The sequence below is a fragment of the Bufo gargarizans genome, chromosome 6 (assembly GCF_014858855.1).
Source record: "Bufo gargarizans isolate SCDJY-AF-19 chromosome 6, ASM1485885v1, whole genome shotgun sequence".
In the NCBI taxonomy this organism is placed as follows: Eukaryota; Metazoa; Chordata; class Amphibia; order Anura; family Bufonidae; genus Bufo; species Bufo gargarizans.
Window position 1 is genome coordinate 132140324 of NC_058085.1, and position 26268 is coordinate 132166591.

The following is a 26268-nucleotide window of genomic DNA, read 5'->3' on the forward strand; positions in this document are numbered from 1 at the left end:
TGACTTGTAAGACAGGACTAGGGAAAGGGAGTGACAGGTGAGGCCCTCTCTATGCAACAGCGAGGCGGCTTACTAACGAGTGGCGCGATGGGTGGCTGCCTCCGAGCGTGTGAGGCGGGGTGTTGGCCTCGCGGACCACTGACTGATGGCGGAGCCAAGAGGGGGATACTCTAGTGGGATTCCGATACCCCTAATGCCAGCACGCTGACCCTAACGGGATGGAGTGAAATGTAGGAAAAATAGACGATTGAGCAGGTGTACGTACCTGGTAGCCAGAAAAAAATCACAGGATACGTGCAGCGTAAATAAGAATGAGCTTGACCGCCTAAAAGAGGGGTAGACAGAAGTGTTATGACGAGAGTTTGACAGCGGTCTGGACGTTTAGCATGACCTGAGAGGATTGCGCCGTGAGTTGCCATGGTGACCCGGTATGGTGGATGTGGTGTGAAATGTAGAAAAGAAGCCGGGGGTAGTTTGACTGTGATGATTCCTTTTATTTATTTTCCATATGGCGGGTTTTTTTTTTTTTTTATGGCGGGTTTAAAAATTGTGATGATTCCTTTTATTTGTTTTCCATATTGGTTTTTTTTTTTTTTTTTTTTTTCCCTGTGGCGGGGTTTTGTTTTCCCATATGGCGTTTTTTTTTTTTTTTTTTTCAAGTGGCGGGTTTTTTTTTTTTTTTCCCATGTGGCGTTTTTTTTTTTTTTTTTTTATGTGGCGGGTTTTCTGTTTTCCATATGGGTTTTTTTTTTTTTTTTTGTTATGTGGCGGGTTTCTGTTTTCCCATATGGCGAGTTTATATATTGGTTTTGTTTTTGTTTTCCTCTATTTTCCCATGCGGGTGTTCTGGTGCTTTGTGTGAACGTTTGAGGTTTGAGGATGTGGCGCCCCCCTCCTGAAGGTGCTGGCTGATGGAGGGGAGCGGTAGCCGAATCTTGAGGTGCCTGGTGCAGGGGTGTATGTGCGGCACCCCTCGGCTCCCCCTCCCCCCCGCACAGCGCACGTGCGCGGCATCCGGCCGGCCGCCGGTCACTGCGCATGCGCCGCGGCCGCGCACGCGCCGCGCCCCCGCCGCGCATGCGCAAACCGGGCGTCGGGACGCGGCGGACGCCATTGGCAGCGCGGCAGGAGGACGGAGATGCGGGGAAGAGAGGAACCGCGGCGCTGGTGTGGTGTGTGGAGGGGGAGCATGGAGCGGTCGGGTTGCGGTGAGCCACTGGTGACTGTGGGAGGGCGGGCGTGCCGCTGAGCTGGGCGAGGGGAGCGACTTATCCAGCAAAAGTAACAGAATGGTCCCCGCAAGTGACAGCATGATACATGTACATATTTGTGTGTGAGGGGAAGGAAAGTGTGGGATGATGGTGAGGAGGGGAACGGCGTTGGAGGCTGCCATGGGAGCCCGGTACAACGTGTTTTGGCAGCGCTGGGAGTGGGGATGTGGTGTGGTGACCGTGTGCATGCATGATCGGAAAACGTAGCAAACATGAAACCGTGACTGGAGTGAAACTGTGACATGGTTTGACAATGAAAAGGTGAAATGAACGAGCTGGTACAGGGGCAGCCGTGAGGCCCTGTGCTGTACCGTATGACAAGACTCACAGTTTAACGGGCAAAACGGGACCCGCAAGGAACCAGGTGAAGTCGGACGGATGGAACCGGAAAGCTCCAAATCCTGGACCCGCAAGCAATGAACCTCAGAAGAAAAACAGCAACTCGTAAGCAACTTCTCAGTTAACTCCACAAGTAACTCTCTCTCTCTCTCTCTCAAAGTTCAGACCTCGGACGGTGCAGGAGTCAGGTAGAGGGGTGCCCTAAATAGGCTGGAGGCGGACCTCAGCCCCTCCCACAAATCCAGGCCAAAGCCTTCACACATATATATATATATATAAAAAAAAAAATCCCGGCAATGATTTATTCATCCACATCGATTGATGCGAATGGAGAAATCTGGTTTGCCAGGGCATACGAGCTAAGTGGGTATGGATGTAGGGCGGAGCTCCTATGTCCTGGCAGACGCCTTTCCCCTCCATTTTTTTTTTTTGGCAGAGATTTTTTCATCCACATTGATCGATGCGAATGAAGAAATCTGTGCCGTTCATTTTTTTCTTTCAGCCCAGAGGCTGAACGGAAAAAAAAATCTCATTACCTGTATGCTCAATATAAGGAGAATAGCAGAAACTCCTAATGCTGGCCATACATGTAATGATTGCGGAGACCCTCAAATGCCAGGGCAGTACAAACACCCCACAACTGACCCCATTTTGAAAAGAAGACACCCCAAGGTATTTGCTGAGGGGCATATTGAGTCCATGAAAGATTGAAATTTTTGTCCTAAGTTAGCGGAAAGTGAGACTTTGTGAGAAAAAACAAAAAAAAATCAATTTCCGCTAACTTATGCGAAAAAAAAAAAATTTCTATGAACTTTCCAGGCCCCTCATTGGATACCTTGGGATGTCTTCTTTCCAAAGTGGGGTCACATGTGGGGTATTTATACTGCCCTGGCTTTTTAGGGGCCCTAAAGCGTGAGAAGAAGTCTGGGATCCAAATGTCTAAAAATGCCCTCCTAAAAGGAATTTGGGCACCTTTGCGCATCTAGGCTGCAAAAAAGTGTGACACATCTGGTATCGCCGTACTCAGAAGAAGTTGGGGAATGTGTTTTGGGGTGTCATTTTACATATACCCATGCTGGGTGAGATAAATATCTTGGTCAAATGCCAACTTTGTATAAAAAAATGGGAAAAGTTGTCTTTTGCCAACATATTTCTCTCACCCAGCATGGGTATATGTAAAATGGCACCCCAAAACACATTCCCCAACTTCTCCTGAGTACGGCGATACCAGATGTGTGACACTTTTTTGATGCCAAGGTGGGCAAAGGGGCGCATATTCCAAAGTGCACCTTTCGGATTTCACCGGTCATTTTTTACAGATTTTGATTGCAAAGTACTTCTCACACATATGGGCCCCTAAATTGCCAGGGCAGTATAACTACGCCACAAGTGACCCCATTTTGGAAAGAAGACACCCCAAGGTATTCCGTGAGGGGCATGGCGAGTTCCTAGAATTTTTTATTTTTTGTCGCAAGTTAGTGGAATATGAGACTTTGTAAGGAAAAAAGAGAAAAAAAAAAATCATCATTTTCCGCTAACTTGTGACAAAAAATAAAAAATTCTAGGAACTCGCAGTGCCCCTCACGGAATACCTTGGGATGTCTTCTTTCCAAAATGGGGTCACTTGTGGCGTAGTTATACTGCCCTGGCAATTTAGGGGCCCATATGTGTGAGAAGTACTTTGCAATCAAAATCTGTAAAAAATGACCGGTGAAATCCGAAATGTGCACTTTGGAATATGCGCCCCTTTGCCCACCTTGGCATCAAAAAAGTGTCACACATGTGGTATCGCCGTACTCAGGAGAAGTTGGGGAATGTGTTTTGGGGTGTCATTTTACATATACCCATGCTGGGTGAGAAAAATATCTTGGTCAAATGCCAACTTTGTATAAAAAAATGGGAAAAGTTGTCTTTTGCCAAGATATTTCTCTCACCCAGCATGGGTATATGTAAAATGACACCCCAAAACAAATTCCCCAACTTCTCCTGAGTACGGCGATACCACATGTGTGACACTTTTTTGCTGCCAAGGTGGGCAAAGGGGCGCATATTCCAAAGTGCACCTTTCGGATTTCACCGGTCATTTCTTACACATTTTGATTGCAAAGTTCTTCTCACACATTTGGGCCCCTAAATTGCCAGGGCAGTATAACTACCCCACAAGTGACCCCATTTTGGAAAGAAGACACCCCAAGGTATTCTGTGAGGGGCATGGTGAGTTCCTAGAATTTTTTATTTTTTGTCGCAAGTTAGTGCAATATGAGACTTTGTAAGAAAAAAATAAATAAAATCATCATCATTTTCCGCTAACTTGTGACAAAAAATAAAAAGTTCTATGAACTCACTATGCCCATCAGCGAATACCTTAGGGTGTCTACTTTCCGAAATGGGGTCATTTGTGGGGTAGTTATACTGTTTGGGCATTGTAGAACCTCAGGAAACATGACAGGTGCTCAGAAAATCAGAGCCGTTTCAAAAAGCGGAAATTCAAATTTTTGTACCATAGTTTGTAAATGCTATAACTTTTACCCAAACCATTTTTTTTTTGCCCAAACATTTTTTTTTTATCAAAGACATGTAGAACTATAAATTTAGCGAAAAATTTATATATGGATGTCGTTTTTTTTGCAAAATTTCACAGCTGAAAGTGAAAAATGTCATTTTTTTGCAAAAAAATCGTTACATTTTGATTAATAACAAAAAAAGTAAAAATGTCAGCAGCAATAAAATACCACCAAATGAAAGCTCCATTAGTGAGAAGAAAAGGAGGTAAAATTCATTTGGGTGGTAAGTTGCATGACCGAGCGATAAACGGTGAAAGGAGTGTAGTGCCGAAGTGTAAAAAGTGGCCTGGTCATGAAGGGGGTTTCACCTAGCGGCGCTGAAGTGGTTAAAGGGGTTTTCCAGGAGTTTTATACTGATGACTTATCCTCTGGATAGGTCATCAGTATCTGATTGGTGGTGGTCCAACACCTGGGACCCTCGCCGATCATCTGTTCTCTTGCAGTAGTGCTACGGCCTTCTCTCAGCTTCTCCTAGGCTTATTTGGCGACACATTCATCGGTCATGTGGCCTAGATGCAGCTCAGCCCCATAGAAGTGAATCATGCTGAGTAGCAATACCAAGCACGGCCACCCTACAATGTATGGCACTGTGCTTGGTGAGCTAAGAGAAGGCCGTTACAGGAGTGTCGGTGCCTTCTCAAACAGCTGATCGGCGGGGGGTCCCGGGTGTCGGAACACCACCGATCAGATACTGATGACCTATCCGGAGGATAGGTCATCATTAGTAAAAATGTCGGAAAACCCTTTTAAACTACTTTCACACTAGCGCTAAAATAATCCAGCAGAGTTTATTGTTTTCTCTCTCTATGATGTGATCTGGCCTGTTCCTGGCATTAGCGCCAGGATTCGGTCGGAAAAAAAAAATCGCTGCTTTCAGAAACAGGCCAGGTCCCATTATATTCAGCAGGGTCTGGTGGTGCTCCGGTCCCTTCCAGCTACGCCGGATGGGAACAGCAAGCTGTTCCTCTACTGGATTATTTTGGCGCTAGTCGAAACTTCCCCTAGTGACTAAACGATTTTTTTTTATCATCTTATTCTAAGAGCTATAACCTTTATTTATTTTTATGTTGATGTGGCCATATGACGACATATGGGGTACATATAACTCATTAACTTTTATTAACTCTTTCTGGGGGATGGTAAAAAATATCAATACCGCCATTTTGTTTTTACGTTGTAAATTTTGAGATGCTCACTTTGCAGTTTGTTTTCGAGTCTCCGCATCCCAAGACCTATAACTTTTCTATTTTTCCTTCCACAGAGCTGTATTGGGGCTTGCTGCGAGATGACTTGTAGTTTTCATTGGTATCATTTTGGGGTACATAAAACTTTTTGATAGCGTTTTATTCCATTTTGTATGGTGGTGAATAAGCAAGAAGAATTCAGCGTGCAGGATAAACTACGTGATAATTGTATAGTAAAGGTCGTTACAGATGCGGCGATACCAATTATGTGCTGGGTATTTTATTTTTGCTACTTTTTTCATTGCAAAGCAAATTTTCCATAGAAAAAGGTGCATTTTTTAACCTGGAGTTTTATTTTAACGTTTATTTTACCATTTATTAGTCCCACAATGGGACTTTTACCAGCGAACTTCTGATCGCTACTATAATACACTGTACTGCTTATGCAGTACAGTGTATTATACTTTCAGTGCTATACTGACAGGCACCAGCAGGCTGTGCCAGAGAGGCACACTCTGATACAGATTTACTGCAGGCAGGCCTAGGTTCTTCATTAGGTCCCCAGCTGCCACGCCAAGACACCGGCACCCCATGATCCTATTTGTGGGAGTTTAGAACGGAGACCCCTCCTTGTAAACCACTTAGATGCTGCAGTAGCTATTGAGCTTCTGCTCTCTGCTGCAAAAACACAAAAAACAAACAGCATGTGGAGCGATATAGATACATTTTATTGAACAACCCGGTGGATGTACTTCTTTTTAAATTAAATTCAGTAGCAAAAGTTTTCAGATCCAGGTGCTGTTTTGAAGAATGTAGAATATTTCTCATGGGACAACCCCTTGAAGTAACCGTGCCTTGATTTTCCTAGGATGATCTAGTTATTTTCCCATCACTGCAAATCTGGAATGCCTTTTTTTCCCTCGAATTCGAAGTGCAGGCTCTATGGATTAGTAGGATTAGCGGTAGCATTAACCTGCCTGTATGGTTACAGTGTGTGAGGATAATCTCTTTGTGGGACAGTTATAATACGATTTATGAACAGATGTAAAGTACATAGGAAACAATTGCTGCACTTCTAGAATATCTCAGCTTCTCTCTCATACCTGAAGTTTGATGACTTCTGTCATACTACCCTTGTTAGTGGATAGTCAGCACAATTTGGCCACTATCAGCCATAATATAGTCCATGATATGCCAGGAGGTATTACAGCCATGACATTCTGTCAGACTGCATATAGACCCATAGAAGTACCGTAAATGGTACTATTCAAACCTCCTTCCAAAAGTCAGGCTTTGTGTCTCATGAGCCTGGAAATAATTGGAAAATGTTGTCTCCGTTGTGCAGGCAGTATAAAGTGATGACTTATTTCCATCACCTCCAACGATGAGCTTCATTGGAAAGCGTTGTCTCCGGCTGTCATTAAAGGGGTTGTGCAGGCAGTATAAAGCGATGACTTATCTCCATCACCTCCAACGATGAGCTTCATTGGAAAGCGTTGTCTCCGGCTGTCATTAAAGGGGTTGTGCAGGCAGTATAAAGCGATGACTTATCTCCATCACCTCCAACGATGAGCTTCATTGGAAAGCGTTGTCTCCGGCTGTCATTAAAGGGGTTGTGCAGGCAGTATAAAGCGATGACTTATCTCCATCACCTCCAACGATGAGCTTCATTGGAAAGCGTTGTCTCCGGCTGTCATTAAAGGGGTTGTGCAGGCAGTATAAAGCGATGACTTATCTCCATCACCTCCAACGATGAGCTTCATTGGAAAGCGTTGTCTCCGGCTTTCATTAAAGGGGTTGTGCAGGCAGTATAAAGGGATGTGTGGACGGATCACGGACCTATTCAAGTTGAATGGGTCTCGCTCAGTCCCGGCCGCCGCATGGATGTTGCCCGTGCAAATTGTGGTCCCTAATGCACAGAACGGCTACACAACGACCATGTGCATGAGCCCTAAGAGAGGACTTTATAATGAAATGTAGGTTTCTGTTTGGCATGCTTCTGGCACAAGTGTCCACTGGCCAACATATGGCGGATCCTTTTTTAATGTGACCCATACTGTCACTTGTGACAGGTCTTCGGTGTGTCCGAACAGAGTGTGTAGCTAATCTTCTGAGACATTGAAGACTATGACGACTTGTGCCCCTGAAGACAGGCTGCGGATATTTTGCAATAGTGAGCACATGCCAACATTCCTGATTACTGAAGCACTATATGCAGGACAGGGTTAAGCATTCCTAAAAGGGTTCAAGAGCACAAATTTCTTAAAACGCGCATCCACTTTTAAGAACGCATTTTAAATGGTTTGTTTCATGATGACAATCTCTGTCCACATGCCCTATTAGGAAATAAGAACATCACAGAGGGGATCCTGAGCTCATGATCCCCTCCATTTAGCCATGTAATTATATGTAATTAAAGGGGTTTTCCGGGGGTAGAATATTAAGATCAGATCAGTGCGGGTTCAACTTCCGTCACCGTCGCCAATCAGCTTTTTGAAGAGGCTGCGGCACCCCGGTGAATCCTAAGTCAGTGACATCACGTTCTTTGGTTACCTTGCCTATGTGCAGCTCAGTCCCATTCAATTGAATGGGCCTGTGTTTGCAATACCAAGCACAGCCACTATACAATGTATGGCGCTGTGCTTTGCATAATGCCTGCGAGGAGGCCGCGGCCCGATCAAATAGCTGATCAGTGAGGGTGCTCAGAGTTGGACCCTCACCGGTCTGATATTGATGACCTATCCTGAAGACAGGTCATCAATATTGTACTCCCAGAAAGGCCCTTTAATTTGGATCATGAAAAGGTGGCCAAGTTTATGGAAGTTACGGAAACATTGGTAGAAAGGGTTACCTACTGAAAAGTCTGCGTAAACAGATATCATGTTGTCATCCAAACCATCATGATTTTTGCATAATCCAGAAGGCAATCTTATGTACAGCCCTGTCTCCTGGCAGTGGACTCTGCAGGTTGTATGGCATTTAATAGTCTGACATCAGTTGCAATCATTTGTAAATTCTCAAGCCTGGCTAAGCCCGCTCTTCAGATGCAGTGTATGCCAGTGTGAGAGCCTGTGCCTGTGCTGTGAGTCAGGCTCTGCAATGAGTCACCACCAAAGTGCCGAGCGTCAAGACCTCTGCTCAGGACATGAGGAGAATGTGTAATGTAGGCACTGTCATTACACACGGCATCACCATGTACACACATCTCTCAAATAAGTGCTAATGATCCCTATGAGACCTGGCTAGGCAATGCATGTACTGAAGTATTGAACTAGTCCGCTATTGGGCCCATCAGTGTGCTCAGGTTCTGACATAATGATGGGGCCATGACAAAGCTGCTGGGTCCAAGCCTAGACAACCTCTAACCTGATGCAAACAAAAGTAAATGAATAGTCTTTAGGTTCTGTCACACTTGTATGGGGGTCAGATCTTTCCCAGACTTTGCCACTCAAGGACGTAACTTGGGAAAAGCATACAGAACGTATGTGGGCCAACAAGCTTGGTGGTCTTAAAGTCTCAACTGGTGGCAAGTGGCTAACTTTCTCCTCTGGCGACAAGCTGAGCTCTGGTCCTGGCATTGCACCCAATGGCAACTCTGCCCTAGTTTCTCTCTCAGTGCCAGTGATGAAGATGGCTTCATGCTGGTTTAGGCCACAGCTCCTTTCCACATGACGCACACTTTATGCAGGTGTGACAACAGGCCACAGCTCCTCTCCCCTCAGCACACCCCCATGCTTACAGTCCTCAGGTAGGACTCACAATGAATCACAGATCTGCACTTGCTAAATGCCCCCGCACAGCCCAGTATGCCGTTCTCTGAACAATCGTTTCTCTTTGCGGCCAGTCGGCTGGTCTGTTCCTCCTGGCCTATAAAAGGTCCTCTGAACATTTGCAGATGTGAGGTTTGGGAAGCATTGACCACTCACAACCCTCACCTCTGTTGCAGAAGTTGCTGCTCCAACCTTTATCTAAGTACCTAGGCCAATGTGTCAATTTGAGTCACTTACCTCAACCTGGTAACTAACTAACCACGTAGTGTGCCTGGTCCTCTTTCTACACCAGCAGCTGCAGCGGTCTCTCCACAAGGTCCTCCTGTTCACCCCTATCACATTCAGAAACGTGGTACAGAGCATGCGGCCATACTAGGTGTGACCGCCATGATGACTCCTGATTTAGCCCAGCATTGGCAATTAACCCCAGGAACATGCTATTCATATACAGTGCTGTCTACGTCAATTAAGCTAACCTCACACCTGCAGCAAAACTATCAGGCAGGCTGTTCCAGCCGAGAACAGCCTTCCAGTGTTCTATGGACCTGGCATAGCTGTATAGTGTCGTAAGCCTGCTGGACCACATTTACTATAATTGGATCTGGCCACACCCTGGCATAAATGCCGAGATTCGGCTGGACACGCAACGTTTTTTGTCCAGCCTAATACCACCATTTATGCCGGGAAGTGTCTAGATCCCGACCAGATCCTTTGATAATCAATGGGGTCGTTCAGGAATGCGCCACTATCCAGAAATGCCGAATCCAGCGAACACCGGCAGGCTTTTCTCTGCCGGATACTTTTATCGCAAGTGTGAAGTAAGCATTATAGTACAATTTCACACATACAGTATATATTTGTAGCAGCATCCATCATCATACTGTCTGTGGGTGCATGGCTCACACAGGCATTATCCCTGTAGCATTACTCAAAATATCCATCTTAAACATAAAATGAATATGCACGGTTTAGCCTACAGTAGTTCAAAGATTACTTAAAGGGGTTGTAATTTGAAAAATATTCTACAGTATTCAAACCAGCACCTGGATACGAATACTTTTGTAACTGCATGTAATTAAACATTTTGTATAGCCACTAAGTTATTCAATGAAATCTATCTGTATAGTTTTTATTTCTTTGACCTGCTCACTGAGATGGCCGCACATGCTCAGTTTCATCCCTCAACTGCCTCCTGAGCTGTGATAGGGAGAGCATGGACACGCCTCCTGAGCTGTGATAGGGAGAGCATAGACACGCCTCCTGAGCTGTGATAGGGAGAGCATGGACACACCCCCTTAGCTGCAGCAGAAAAGACACTCCCCTTGAATTTTTAGCTTGATATAAATCTGGCAGATCAATGAATAGGGAGATCTCTGGACCCATGTGAGGTACAGGGCTGGTTCTAGCTTCGTTAGGAAGAGGTTGTCATGTACTATATGATGTCTGATTTTTATTTTTTACATTAATCATGGGATAACTCCTTTAAGTATCACACTGGCATCTCATAGCAACACAAGGCATATTCAACATATGATACAAAGCATACTAAAGCGCATCACATATACATGAGGTAATGTCAAATAATAAACATAGTACTGGTGTTTTCCACAGTAAATAGGCACAGTTCACCATGGGTGGTATTACTACCACAACAGGGTCAACGGCAACTCACCGAGCATACATCCAAAAGCATATCTATCTGTAAGAGGGGGTATGAGCATTTTCAACCCTCTTGCTAACTTCTGTCATGTAAAATGTCTCCCATTGGGCAGGATGAAAACCCAATCTAATGGGAAGGGCCTAAGAATTTGAGTAACTCTGACAGTTATGAGTTATGAAGGTCTCAAAAGTAAGAACTAGTTGTGTTTGTCTCATCTTGCTAGGGTATGCTATCAATGTCCTGCCTACAAATCGCTAGTCAGACCACACATGGAGTACTGTGTACAGTTCTGGGCTCCTGTGAACAAGGCAGACATAGCAGTGCTGGAGAGGGTCCAGATGAGGGCAACTAAAGTAATAACTGGAATGGGGCAACTACAGTACCCTGAAAGATTATCAAAATTAGGGTTTTTCACTTTAGAAAAAAGACGACTGAGGGGAGATCAAATAACTATGTATAAATATATCCGGGGTCAGTACAGAGATCTATCCCATCATCTATTTATCCCCAGGACTGTGACGAGGGGACATCCTCTGCGTCTGGAGGAAAGAAGGTTTGTACACAAACATAGAAGAGAATTCTTTACGGTAAGAGCAGTGAGACTATGGAACTCTCTGCCGGAGGAGGTGGTGATGGTGAGTACAATAAAGGAATTCAAGAGGGGCCTGGATGTATTTCTGGAGTGTAATAATATTACAGGCTATAGCTACTAGAGAGGGGTCGTTGATCCAGGGAGTTATTCTGATTGCCTGATTGGAGTCGGGAAGGAATTTTTTCCCCTAAAGTGAGGAAAATTGGCTTCTACCTCACAGTATTTTTTTGCCTTCCTCTGGATCAACTTGTAGGATGACAGGCTGAACTGGTTGGACAGATGTCTTTTTTCAGTCCTACAAACTATGTTAAATAGGTGCGGGTCCCACCTCCGTTCACTGCTATGGGGGTTCCGAAAATAGCCAGCTACCATATTTTCCGTCCCATAAGATGCACTTTTTCCCCCTAAACGCTAGTGCGTCTTATGGGCTGAATACAGGGCAAAGAAATATAAAATGTGCGGAGCATGGATTATGCTCGGTACATCGCAGGCTGCGCTGCATAGGAACAGCAGCCTGCGATGTACCAAACATCCGAGTTACCTGAAGAGGGAGAGCCCGGCAGCCGCAGCGCGTGCTTGCCCTTGGGGACTGGTCGGTCGTAGCGTGCGCTGGGTGGTAGGGAAAGGTCTGCTGCGGTGGGCACTGGGTGGTAGAGACTGGCCGGCCCTGTCTGGTGCTGGTTGATAGGGACCGGCTGGCAGATTTGCAGTGAGAACGTTGGTGGGAGCGCGGGAGCAGGCAGATGAGGGGCGGAGCCGGCTTTCCTGCCACACATGCCTGCTCCGCCTCTAAGTATTCACACTGCCTGCTCCTGTGTACAAGGTATGAGGGCTGATGAGAGGATAGGGGTCTTAGAAGAGGCTGGGGGCTGATGAGAGACATGGGGGATGATGAGAGGCTAGGGGGCTGATGAGAGGCATGCTGGCTGATAGGCTAGGGGGCTGATGATGAGGCTCTTATCTGATGTCTGATTAGGGGTCGTTCACTTTGGGGTCTGAGCTGAGATCTGCTTGGGGGTCTGATCTGAAGTCTTATGATCTGCTTGGGGGTCTGATTGGGGCTGTCAGCTGAGGTCTGATTAATATTGGGGGTCTGATTGCTGGTCTGACCTTAGCTCTAATGAAAAATATTTTTTTCTTATTGCCCTCCTCTAAAACGTAGGTGCATCTTATAGGGCAAAAAATACGGTATTTCCGGCAGTTCCATAGCAGTGAATAGAGTGGTGGCTGTGCTTGCGTGGTGCACTCTCCATTCACTGATATGGGACTTCCAAAAACAGCTGCTCGCTTGGCTATTTTCAGAACTACCATGGTGATGAATGGAGAACATGCCGCAGATGTGTGGTGTGCTCTCCTTCACTTTGGAGGCCCTATTCTGGAGACATGGGGGCAAATGACACACTCTGACACTAAATAAATAAATGACACCAACAACATAGTGGAGGAAATGGCCGCTGTGCTTTATTAAGGGTCACTTAAAAATATTTTACAACCATAAATTAAATAAATTAATTAATTTAAAAATACCATCATAACCGATACCAAAAGACCAATAATAAATTAACCATATAAAGACCAAGATCCACTCAGCATGAGCTGAGCGACACTACCCCTCTAATAAAGCCCAGCGACAGGTGACACAGTGAAAAAATAAGGGGAAGGGGGAGGGTGGGACGCTGGTCAGCTCTCCAGGCACTTCTGAGCCAGCTCCGCCGAACCTGGAAATATAAAGGGGAACAGATTCCCGCTGCTAGACCAACAACAAATCAGGGAGCTGGAAATCTCCCCCAGCAACAGGCAGCAACCAATCAGCTGCACTCTTGACTCATAGAAGCTGGAATCTTCTAGGATGCTGGTAAGACGCTTTCTGAGGTGATTTTACCTGGAATAGAAAAAAGGCGGGAAAAGAGAGACAGGGAAGAGAAACAAGGACCCTAGACATCCCCTAACTTTAATACTACCTAAGGTGTCATTGCCCCCATGCTTCCCCCCAAGCTAAACGCTCTGGTGGGGTTAATTCAGGAGTGGGTCCCAGAAGTGGGACCTGCACTTTTATGACATTGATGACATATCCTAGCGAAACGCCATCAATATCCCAGATGGGCTAACCCCCTTTTAGCTGCAGACTTGAGTCTCAGCAGGTTGGTTGGCAAAGGGCATCAAGAGTAAACTGCTTTACCAGCTCTAGAGGAGCAACAGTATCCGCTGATTGCACCTATCCGTGACGGTATTGGACACCAATGGATGCAACTGTATTCACTCGGTGACACTATCTGCCAACATCACAACCCATGGCATAGGCGGCAGCTTTCTCTGATGACGCAGAAGAGAAAATAAATCTCCTATCATCCTGTACTGCGCTGCTTGCTGTGACCCGCAGCCTCACGGATTATGTTGTAGAGAAAAATATGATTTCAAGTTGGCAGCAACTCTATTAAACAAAATCTCCCCCTTGGAGGCTCAGCCCTCCGCTCTCTTCTTTTCTCACATTCCCTCCTTTTCCAGAAGGACTGGGCGTTTCATGAGAGAGAAAAATACTGTTCTGGTTGCCATGGAAACCAGCTCTCGGACTCAGCAAGTTCCCAGAACCTTCTGCGGTGGGATAGACGAGAGTGTGAAAATAGTATAAAAGGAAAGGGGAAAAAAAAAAAAATCTTTATTAAACGGAAAAAAAAAAAATCTGCAGCACAGGCTTCTGGGAGAAAAAAAACATCTGCAAAAAGCATCAGCTCTTCTGTCCAGAAGTAGGTTTTCTCTCTCTCTATATATTTGGTTCTGGTGGTATTGCTGGTGAATTGCTGACCATTTTGTAGCTTGTACTATTGCACCCTCCCGGGCGGGATGCTACCGAACAGAACATTGGGGGTCATTTACTAATGCAAAACTGGCGTAAAAAAAAGCTGCAAGACCCCGTTTAGCGACTTTTTAACACCCATGCGACAATACTTTAGTGGCAGGCAGTGATTTTATATGGGAGTGACGGGACGTGTCGGGCGCCGGGCCAGGCATATTCACTTTCATTTACGCCAGTTTTAGTCGTAAAAGATGCCGGAAATCTACTCCACTCAGGCAGTGGAGTAGATTTTCACTCCAGGTGCATGGACTGCCGTACAGGCGCCTAATTTATGACGAGTTCGCACACCTTTTTATAAATTATACGCATCCTCTGGCGGTGCAGGGGGGAATTAAGCCAGTCTATGTAAATGACCCCCATTATTTTTATGCTGGATGTAATCATGAGCAGTGAGAGAAAGGATGGGAGGGAACCGGAGCTCGGGAGGAAACGCACGCAAACACGGAGAGAAGATACAAGCCACTGATTCACCTTTTACGCTGCAAACAGCACCTTACCATTGACCTCAATGTAAAAAACTCGACCAGGCACACATTTTGTGCTCGACGTGTTACATGTGCACTTGGCAGCTGAAGGCATCTGTGTTGGTCTCATGTTCATGTGTGCCCACAATGCTGAGAACAGGGGAAGCCTGGCCATTGACCTTACAGGGACATTTCCCAGTGGGCCAAGCCTCAAGGGGGCTGCCTGAGACCTCCTCATGGATGGTGGCCAGGAACAATCTGATGCTGTCATCATTAATTAATGCTAGCAGCATCAGGTAGTTACACACCTGATTTCAACTGTATGGCCAACCTCAGGACGGTGACATAGCTGAAAACTGCAATGGGAGCAGCAGTATCTTGTGCTGCATTGTGGTATCTGGTGCTGCTGGGGCAGTATTTTGTGTTGCACTGTAATACTTGGTTCTGCTGGGGCAGTATTTTGTGCTGCATTGTGGTATCTGGTGCTGCTGGGGCAGTATTTTGTGCTGCATTGTGGTATCTGGTGCTGCTGGGGCAGTATTTTGTGCTGCATTGTAGTATGTGGTTCTGCTGGGGCAGTATTTTGTGCTGCATTGTGGTATCTGGTGCTGCTGGGGCAGTATTTTGTGCTGCATTGTAGTATGTGGTTCTGCTGGGGCAGTATTTTGTGCTGCATTGTGGTATCTGGTGCTGCTGGGGCAGTATTTTGTGCTGCATTGTAGTATGTGGTTCTGCTGGGGCAGTATTTTGTGCTGCATTGTGGTATCTGGTGCTGCTGGGGCAGTATTTTGTGCTGCATTGTGGTATCTGGTGCTGCTGGGGCAGTATTTTGTGTTGCACTGTAATACTTGGTTCTGCTGGAGCAGTATTTTGTGCTGCATTGTAGTATGTGGTTCTGCTGGGGCAGTATTTTGTGCTGCATTGTGGTATCTGGTGCTGCTGGGGCAGTATTTTGTGTTGTACTGTGGTATCTGGTGCTGCTGGGGCAGTATTTTGTGTTGCACTGTAATACTTGGTTCTGCTGGAGCAGTATTTTGTGTTGTACTGTGGTATGTGTTTTTTTTCTCAGCAATGTGGGCACATATGAACAGAGGACCAACACAGATGCCATCAGATGCTACTGTAAAGACATACATCCCATGGCCTATGTATGGAATAGCGTATATGAATATTATACAAAATTAGTATTTTCACCCCATCCTTTTGTTTAGTTGCCACTTTTCCCAAGATAAACTACTGGTCACATTAAGCCACACCCCAAAGGGAGTGTGTTTGTGGGGGCGTGGCTTAACACAGGATGTTAAAGAGGACCTGTCACCACTCCTCACAATCCTGTTTTAATAGCTTCATGCGTTCCCCATGTAATGTAATGTTGTGCCATTCCTTTATTATTTCTACTAGAAGTTATGAATGAATTGCTATTAGCCTTAAGTAAGGGTACAGAGGGGAGGTAACCAGTTGGGGGGGGGGGGGGGGGTCCCTGTACAGTCTGAAAATGGCAGCACTGATTGGATAGAGTCAGTCTGTGCAGGGACCCCCCCCCCTTCCCAACTGGTTACCTCCCCTCTGTACCCTTACTTAAGGCTAATAGCAATTCATTCATAACTTCTAGTAGAAATAATAAAGGAATGGCAGAACATTACATTACATGGGGAACGCATGAAGCTATTAAAACAGGAATGTGAGGAGTGGTGACACATTTTGCTACGCTTAGCAAAATGCTGGGTCACTTTCTTTAATTGACCCAGTCAATCTGCCAACATCTTGTATTGAAAAGCTCATAATGATGAGTCCTGAATATTCATGAGCTCCTGACTCTCCCCGCCCACCTGCTGCTGATTAACAGTTTTTTTCCATAGGAATCAGCAGCAGGTGGGCAGGGGAGTGGCTATAGCTCTGAATTAAAAAAATGCTGGACTCAATGACATCATGCTGGACTCGAATCAGCTCATTAGCATGTGGCATCTTTGTGTGTATATTATGAGGTAACCATCTGTCACACCAGTAAGTGAATACATCTAAGGCACTTTTTAGTAGTTAATGATTGTATATAATTAGATTATAATCAAATATCCACATCACAGGTTCCTTTTAAGGCTGGCTCTCAGTATTAATAATGCCCCCATTAGTGCCCCCCAGTAATATTAATGCTCCCAATCGTGCCCCCCAGGATTAATAATGCCCCAATTAGTGCCTCTCAGTAATAATAATGCCCCAATTAGTGCCTCTCAGTAATAATAATGCCCCCATTAGTGCCCCCACAATTAATAATGCCCCCATTAGTGCCCCCACAATTAATAATGCCCCCATTAGTGCCCCCACAATTAATAATGCCCCCATTAGTGCCTCACACAATTAATAATGCCCCCATTAGTGCCCCCCACAATTAATAATGCCCCCATTAGTGCCCCACACAATTAATAATGCTCCCATTAGTGCCCCTCAGAATTAATAATGCCATCATTAGTGCCCCTCAATAATAATAATGCCCTATTTGTTCCCCCCACAATTAATATTGCCCCCATTAGTGCCCCCAAGAATTAGTAATGTCCCCATTAGCGCCCCTCAGTAATATTAATGCCCCCATTAGTGCCCCCCATAATTAATAATGCCCCCATTAGTGCCCCCCAAATAATATGGCCCCCATTAGTGCCCCTCAGTAATATTAATACCCCCATTAGTGCCACCCGAATTATTAATGCCCACATTAGCGCCCCTCAGTAATATTAATGCCCCCATTAGTGCCCCCCACAATTAATAATGCTCCCATTAGTGCCCCTCAGAATTAATAATGCCCTCATTAGTGCCCCTCAGTAATATTTATGCCCCCATTAGTGCCCCCCACAATTAATAATGCCTTTATTAGTGCCCCCCACAATTTATAATAATCCCATTAGTTCCCTTCAGTAATATAATGCCCCAATTAGTGCCCCTCAGAATTAATAGTGCCCGATTAGTGCCCCCAGTAATAGTAATTCCCCAATTTAGTGCACCCCAGAATTAACAGTGCCCCCATTAGAGCAACCCAATGATATTAGTGGCCGCTGTAATAGTAATGCCCCCATTAGTGCCCCCCAGAATTACTATGCCCCCCAGAATGAATGCCCCCTTTTCTGCTTGTGCAAAGAAAAAAAAGAAAAAAAGCACTCACCTCCTCCATTTGTTCACACCGCAGTGAACACTCGCTGCTGACTAGATGTGTAGGACAGGACCTGCGAGACATCCTCACGCTGGTGCGCAGGTCCTGTCCAGTAGGGGCACTAAATTATCGGCTTGGCCAGTGAGTTACCGGCCGGGTGGCAACCCTACCCGGGAGATAAACCAAGTATCTGACATCAGCTTTCTCTTCCCTCCCCATTGAACACACATAAAAACGTGTATGAGCATGAGGGAGTCGGGAGACATACAGTTGTGTTCAAAATAATAGCAGTGTTTTTAAAAAAGTGAATAAAGCTCAAAAATCCTTCTAATAGCTTTTATTTCCATACACACAAATACATTGCGAACACTACACATTCTATTCCAAATCAAAACATGAAGAAAAATATATCAAATTTGTGTTGTTCCTCTAAAAAAATTGAAGAAAAGTGAATATTAGACTGTTCAAAAAAATAGCAGTGTTTTTATTCTTCTTTACAAACTCATTCATTATATATACAGAAAAATGTTTGAAAATTTTGCTTTCCTTTGAATCACTTAAGGGCTCATTCAGACGGCCGTATGCTGTCCGGAAAAAAACGGATTGCATTCCATTTTTTTGCTGATCCATAGACTTCAATAGTGCCATGTCCTGATTTTCACGGACAAGTATAGGACATGTTAAAATTTTTTGCTGAGCCGTGCAATGGAAGATAAGGGCTCGATAGAAGTGAATGGGACAGCATCTAATCCACAAAACAACGGATCCGCATTTTTGCAGACAGCATACGGCCGTCTGAATGAGCCCTAATATTTAGTTGTATAACCACTGTTTCTGAGAACTGCTGTACATCAGTGTTGCATGGAGTCAACCACTCTCTGGCACCTGTGAACAGGTATTCCAGCCCAGGATGATTGGACTACATTCCATAGTTCTTCTCTATTTCTTGGTTTTGCCTCAGAAACTGCATTTTTGATGTCACCCCAGAAGTTTTCTATTGGATTAAGATCCGGGGATTGGGCTGGCCACTCTATAACGTCAATCTTGTTGGTCTGGAACCAAGATGTTGCACGTTTACTGGTGTGTTTGGGGTCGGTGTCTTGTTGGAACACCCATTTCAGAGGCATTTCCTCTTCAGCATAAGGCAGCATGACCTCTTCAAGTATTCTTATGTATTCAAACTGATCCATGATCCCTGGTATGCGATAAATAGGCCCAACACCATAGTATGAGAAACATCCCATATCATGATGCTTGCGCCATCATGCTTCACTGTCTTCGCAGTGTACTGTGGTTTTAATTCACTGTTTGGGGGTCGTCTGACAAACTGTCTCCGGCCACTAGACCCAAAAAGAACAATCTTACTTTCATCAGTCCACAAAGTGTCTCTTTAGGCCAGTCAATGTGCTCTTTGGCAAATTGTAACCTCTTCAGCACATGTCCTTTTTTCAACAGTGGGACTTTGCGGGGGCTTCTTGCAGATAGCTGTTTTTCAAAGAATGAATCGCCTCACTCATTGAACTCCACACTGCTATTATTTTGAACATGCCCCTTTCAATTAGTGATTGAATTACAGAAAATCAGCAGCATGAATGTCATGACTGTTGGGTCTGTTGGATTTATATTACTCTACTACACCTGCTGGTAAATTATTTGCCATGTAGAAATATAATTTCTATCAAAAACAGTGATTGATCAGGTTAGTGATGTCTGACTGCTATTATTTTGAACACAACTGTAGTTGTCGGGTGAACAATCATTTGGCTGACAGCTGACAGATACCACAGTGCAGCACAATATACTGCCCCAGCAGAACCAGATACCACAGTGCAGCACAAAATACTGCCCCAGCAGAACCAGATACCACAGTGCAGCACAAAATACTGCCCCAGAAGAACCAGATACCACAGTGCGGCACAATATACTGCCCCAGCAGAACCAGATACCACAGTGCAGCACAAAATACTGCCCCAGAAGAACCAGATACCACAGTGCAGCACAAAATACTGCCCCAGAAGAACCAGATACCACAGTGCGGCACAATATACTGCCCCAGCAGAACCAGATACCACAGTGCAGCACAAAATACTGCCCCAGAAGAACCAGATACCACAGTGCAGCACAAAATACTGCCCCAGAAGAACCAGATACCACAGTGCGGCACAATATACTGCCCCAGCAGAACCAGATACCACAGTGCAGCACAAAATACTGCCCCAGAAGAACCAGATACCACAGTGCGGCACAATATACTGCCCCAGCAGAACCAGATACCACAGTGCAGCACAAAATACTGCCCCAGCAGAACCAGATACCACAGTGCAGCACAATATACTGCCCCAGCAGAACCAGATACCACAGTGCAGCACAAAATACTGCCCCAGCAGAAACAGATACCACAGTGCAGCACAAAATACTGCCCCAGCAGAACCAGATACCACAGTGCAGCACAAAATACTGCCCCAGAAGAACCAAATACCACAGTGCAGCACAATATACTGCCCCAGCAGAACCAGATACCACAGTGCAGCACAATATACTGCCCCAGCAGAACCAGATACCACAGTGCAGCACAAAATACTGCCCCAGCAGAACCAGATACCACAGTACAGCACAATATACTGCCCCAACAGAACCAAGTATTACAGTGCAGCACAAAATACTGCCCCAGCAGAACCAGATACCACAGTGCAGAACATAATACTGCCCCAGCAGAACCAGATACCACAGTGCAGCACAATATACTGCCCCGGCAGAACCAAGTATTACAGTGCAGCACAAAATACTGCCCCAGCAGAACCAGATACCACAGTGCAGAACATAATACTGCCAAAATTAAATGGGTTATCCAACTTTTATGCCCCCTCTAATGCCCCTCATACCGGTTGTACTTACCCCACTCCCCGGCACCCGCGTCGCTCTTGATGCCCGCAAGGCCGCCGCTGCATCTCCCGCGACTCTAGGAAGGCTCGTCCCCGTCTTCATTTATTTCTATGGTTGTTCCGGAGATAGATTGAATTGGGCGTCACTCAATATCAAGCAACCATAGACTAGTTGGATTGTATCAGATAAATTTATATATCACTCTTGAATTATTTTACAACATGTTGCATAAAATATATACATTAAAAACAATTATAATAAAAGCACAATAATAAAACCTAGACTAAAGCTCTGTGGCACTGGGATTCCTTGAAAGGGGCTCTTTAGCCAAATTTATCAGTAGGTGGCCCCAAAAACACTGCAGTCCAGAGACACTTGAACTTGTAAATTTATAAATTACACCGCTCATAAGAAAGTCATTTACATCCACAAATACTGTACTTTGTACAAGGTCCTTTACCGCTCCTATATTCGGTCCGCTTGTACACCAGATATCAAGTGCAGTGCTCTGGGACTTTCAAGGAATCCCAGTGCCACAGAGCTTTAGTCTAGGTTTTATTATTGTGCTTTTATTATAATTGTTTTTAATGTATATATTTTATGCAACATGTAAAATGATTCAAGAGTGATATATAAATTTATCTGATACAATCCAACTAGTCTATGGTTGGTTGATATTGAGTGAATCCCAATTCAATCTAACTTTTTCTTTCACTCTATCAGCAACAGGGAGTGCTGTGGGGCAGTGCACCTATTCATGAGTGGAACAGGGACTGGGCCACCAATTTCTGCAATTACAGAGATAGCGGAGTAACAGCACTATGTTCGGAACTCCCATAGAAATGAATGGAACATGTGCGACCAGCACCTCTGGTCATTTCAGGGGAGCAGCAAGGGGCCTGCAGGGGGTATGAGGTTCCCATTCTTGTGATTGGTGGGGGTCCCAGCGATAGGACCCCCACCGATTTGATAGTTATCCCCTATTCTATCCGCCCCTTGGATGCGGCCAAAGCCGCTATGTAACATTAAAGGGGTATTCTGGTTGTGACGTTATAGGATAGGAGAAAGCGATTAGATCGGTGGGGGTCCCACTCATGTAATAGTTATCCTCTATCTATCCTATGGATAGTGGACAGTTTGTGAGTACCCCTTTAACCTATGCTGCGGTTAGTCCAGTCTGCTGAGCTGAGAGCTGTGTAAAACAATTCCCATAGCTCTGCTGATTAATATCCGCGAGGGACTGCCATACTATTAATGGTTAGGGAGTTGACATTTATGCAATTTCCTCAGTGTCCTAATAAAGGCAGCAAGCACAATAAAAACACCTAATACCTCTCCTACTGCAATAATATTAATCACTGAATCGTACAGAAAGGACAGAGAAGACACAACTGAGGCCAGGATTACGACGCGGGTAGCAAGTTTTTTTTTTAGGTAGCGGCCCCTTTAAAGGGATGCAGGCTCTTTATTCGTCTGACCACGCCCCTTCATTTGCAAGTCACGCCCGTTCCCTGACAGATTCTATTTTTAGGCCCGTCGAGTCACGTGACTCCGGTGACGTCACTGAATGTTGTTGTTGGTAGAGAGACTGCAAAGAAGGGAAGGGAGAGACAGCCGGAGAGAGACGGCAAGTGAGTGAGGGGCAATGAGGATGAGGACGGACAGAGAGGCAGCCTGAGAGTGACGGGCTGATGCCGAGCTACGTGAGAGCCTGATGTAGGTGACTATGGACACTCCCTCTAAGAAGACAGCAGAGGAGACGGGAGAGACAGAGTGACTGAGGAGACAGCAAGAGCAGCCATCCAGCCTAGAGACACCCCATTCATAGAACATAGTGAATGAGAGCTACACCGAGCCCCAGACATCCCATCACCTCGGTGAGTGACACCTGTTAGGAGAGGACGCATTCCCATCATCAGGAGCTGCTGCTGTGATGAGCCATAACTTGTATCCGGGAAATGGTCAGGACCAGATGTGTACTACTGGTTTAGGGGCAGCTCCGGCCTCAGTACCTGCTTTAAAGCTGATTTTGGGGTCCTATTTCTTTGACCCTGTTATCGGGGGGTATGTAAGTGCTCTGGTTCCCTGTAAGTGCCAGTAAAAGTAGGCATTACCAATTCATATCAATGGACGCCTGTGGTCCTTACAGAGGAGAGAGCTACTAATGAGACCGCTTTCATCTCTGGCTATCAGAGGGTAGTCCTGATCAGGGACTAGGCATTGCCTCGACATCATGGGCACTTTTACAGGTGATGAGCAGATTACCCCTGGGGAATTTTGCACGTATTGATGCCAGGCTGCCTTGCCATAGGAGTGTTGTATCTACCAGTGCTGGGGGGAGGCAGCACCCCATTACCATGCTGGCTATATGGCTGCACTGACAAGGGCTGTACACCAGCACTGCTGGATTCATAGTCCCATTAGCATAACTCCGCCACAAATGGTAACTAATGGTAAACCTACATTTTTGGGGATTTATGGTGGAATCGATTCATTCACGGCTAATCAGTGGATGGCTAGATGGGTGATTGCAGAGGATGAGATGTGGCGCAGAACTGGGAAGGACAGGGTTAAGTAAAGAGGTTAGGCATGGGGTACTGTGGGCAGTGCCGATCAGTGCTCTGTTCTTTCACTAATCCTAATATAAAAGGGACTTTATAGGGTCCAGCAGCTCGCAGGCTATTTAGGAGAGAAGGGATGATGGGGATTATGCTTATAGATTGTAAGCTTTGATAGTTTTGTTTGTGTTAATGCAGATGGTTTTCATCACCTTTGATGCTGTTGGTAGATGGAAACAGCAGGCTACTGTTGATGCGTCTATTCTTATCTGTCTGTTTTTCTCTTAAAGCAGTTGTCTCACTTCAGCAAGTAACGTTTATTATGTAGAGACACAGTTAAAGGGGTTATCCCATCTTAGACAATGGGGGCATATCGCTAGGATATGCCCCCATTGTCTGATAGGTGCGGGTCCCACCTCTGGGACCTGCACCTACAACGAGAACGGAGACGGGGAGAGTTGTGGCTGGAGGACCCCGGGTTTCCCAGGGTCCGACCACCACCAGGCGCAGCTCCCCGCCTCTCCCATTGAAGTGAATGGGAGCGCACTGCACATGCGCGGCCAATGCTCCCATTCATTTCTATGGGGCCGACGGAAATAGCCGAGCCAGCGCTCGGCTATTTTCGGCGGCTCCATAGAAATGAACGGAGGGCGGCTGCGCATGCGCAGTGCGCCCTCCTCCACTTTCTCTGCTCCATTCTCCTTATAGGTGCGGGTCCCAGCGGTGGGACCCGCACCTATCAGACAATGGGGGCATATCCTTGCGATATGCCCCCATTGTCTAAGATGGGATAACCCCTTTAATACAAGGCACTTACTAATGTATTGTGATTGTCCATATTGCCTCCTTTGCAGGCTGGATTCACTTTTCCATCACATTATACACTGCTCGTTTCCATGGTTACAACCACATGGCAATGCAGCAGTGGTGGTCGTGCTTACACACTATAGGAAAAAGCGTCAGTCTCTCTGGTGGTCAGGACTGTGGGACTGCACATAGACTAGTGTTTTTTCCTATAGTAAGCAAGCACAACCACCGCTGATGGATTGCAGGGTGGTCGTAACCAGTGTTCCCTCTGAGCCTTGGCAGCTGCTGAGCGGGGTCGGCTCAGAGCTAGGCACAGTACCATCAAAGGTGGGAGATAGGAAAACCTAAGATAATTGTCACATCAAAGAGCATACAGTGTAACCCATGCACCATCCTGTACAATGCAGTATAATCTCTGCACCGTGCTGTGTAATATACAGTATAATCCCTGCACCGTGCTGTGTAATATACAGTATAATCCCTGCACCGTGCTGTGTAATATACAGTATAATCTCTGCACCGTGCTGTGTAATATACAGTATAATCCCTGCACCGTGCTGTGTAATATACAGTATAATCCCTGCACCGTGCTGTGTAATATACAGTATAATCCCTGCACCGTGCTGTGTAATATACAGTATAATCCCTGCACCGTGCTGTGTAATATACAGTATAATCCCTGCACCGTGCTGTGTAATATACAGTATAATCCCTGCACCGTGCTGTGTAATATACAGTATAATCCCTGCACCGTGCTGTGTAATATACAGTATAATCCCTGCACCGTGCTGTGTAATATACAGTATAATCCCTGCACCGTGCTGTGTAATATACAGTATAATCCCTGCACCATGCTGTGTAATATACAGTATAATCCCTGCACCATGCTGTGTGATATATATATTTTATGCACTTGTATAGCGCTACTATATTCCGCAGCGCTTTACAGACATTAGCATCCAACTGTCCCCAATAGGGCTCACAATCTAAGCATACAGTATAATCCCTGCACCATGCTGTGTGATATATACAGTATAATCCCTGCACCATGCTGTGTAATATACAGTATAATCCCTGCACCATGCTGTGTGATATATACAGTATAATCCCTGCACCATGCTGTGTAATATACAGTATAATCCCTGCACCATGCTGTGTAATATACAGTATAATCCCTGCACCATGCTGTGTAATATACAGTATAATCCCTCCACCATGCCGTACAATATACAGTATAGTTCATACACCATGCTGAACAATATACACAATAACCCCACAGTGTAGGTGTTATACTGTATATCGAACGGCATGGTGTATGAACTATACTGTATATTGTACGGCATGGTGGAGGGATTATACTGTATACTGTACAGCATGGTGCAAGGATTATAATGTATACTGTACAGCATGGTGTATGGAGGTTACACCATGCCAGGCAATATAACCCCTGTGCCATGCTGTACAATAAACAGTATAACCCCTACACAGTGTAGAGGTATACTTTATATTGTGGGGCACAGTGTAGAGGTATACTGTATATTGTGGGGCACAGTGTAGCGGCATACTTTATATTGTGTGGCACAGTGTAGAGGTATACTGTATATTGTGTGGCACAGTGTAGAGGTATACTGTATATTGTGTGGCACAGTGTAGAGGTATACTGTATATTGTGTGGCACAGTGTAGCGGTGTACTGTATATTGTGGGGCACAGTGTAGAGGTATACTGTATATTGTGTGGCACAGTGTAGAGGTATGCTGTATATTGTGCGGCACAGTGTAGAGGTATACTGTATATTGTGTGGCACAGTGTAGTGGTATACTGTATATTGTGGGGCACAGTGTAGCGGTGTACTGTACATTGTGGGGCACAGTGTAGAGGTATACTGTACATTGTGGGGCACAGTGTAGAGGTATACTGTATATTGTGTGGCACAGTGTAGCGGTATACTGTATATTGTGTGGCACAGTGTAGCGGTATACTGTACATTGTGTGGCACAGTGTAGCGGTATATTGTGTGGCACAGTGTAGCGGTATACTGTATATTGTGTGGCACAGTGTAGAGGTATACTGTACATTATGTGGCACAGTGTAGAGGTATACTGTATATTATGTGGCACAGTGTAGCGGTGTACTGTATATTGTGGGGCACAGTGTAGAGGTATACTGTATATTGTGGGGCAC

At 45.5% G+C, this 26268-nt stretch overlaps 1 protein-coding gene across 5 annotated transcripts in view; it reads left to right on the forward strand.

Moving 5' to 3' along the window:
• The first annotated feature begins 1364 nt into the window (after positions 1-1364).
• HDAC5 (histone deacetylase 5) overlaps positions 1365-26268 on the forward strand; it is a 107108-nt gene continuing 82204 nt past the window's right edge. For 4 of the 5 annotated variants that reach the window (XM_044295916.1, XM_044295919.1, XM_044295921.1 and 1 more), the window contains exon 1: positions 22298-22597. The gene's annotated coding sequence lies outside the window, so the exon portion shown is untranslated. Of the gene's footprint in view, positions 1716-22297; positions 22598-26268 lie in introns of those variants that run through there. The other variant, XM_044295918.1, reaches the window with a different exon arrangement.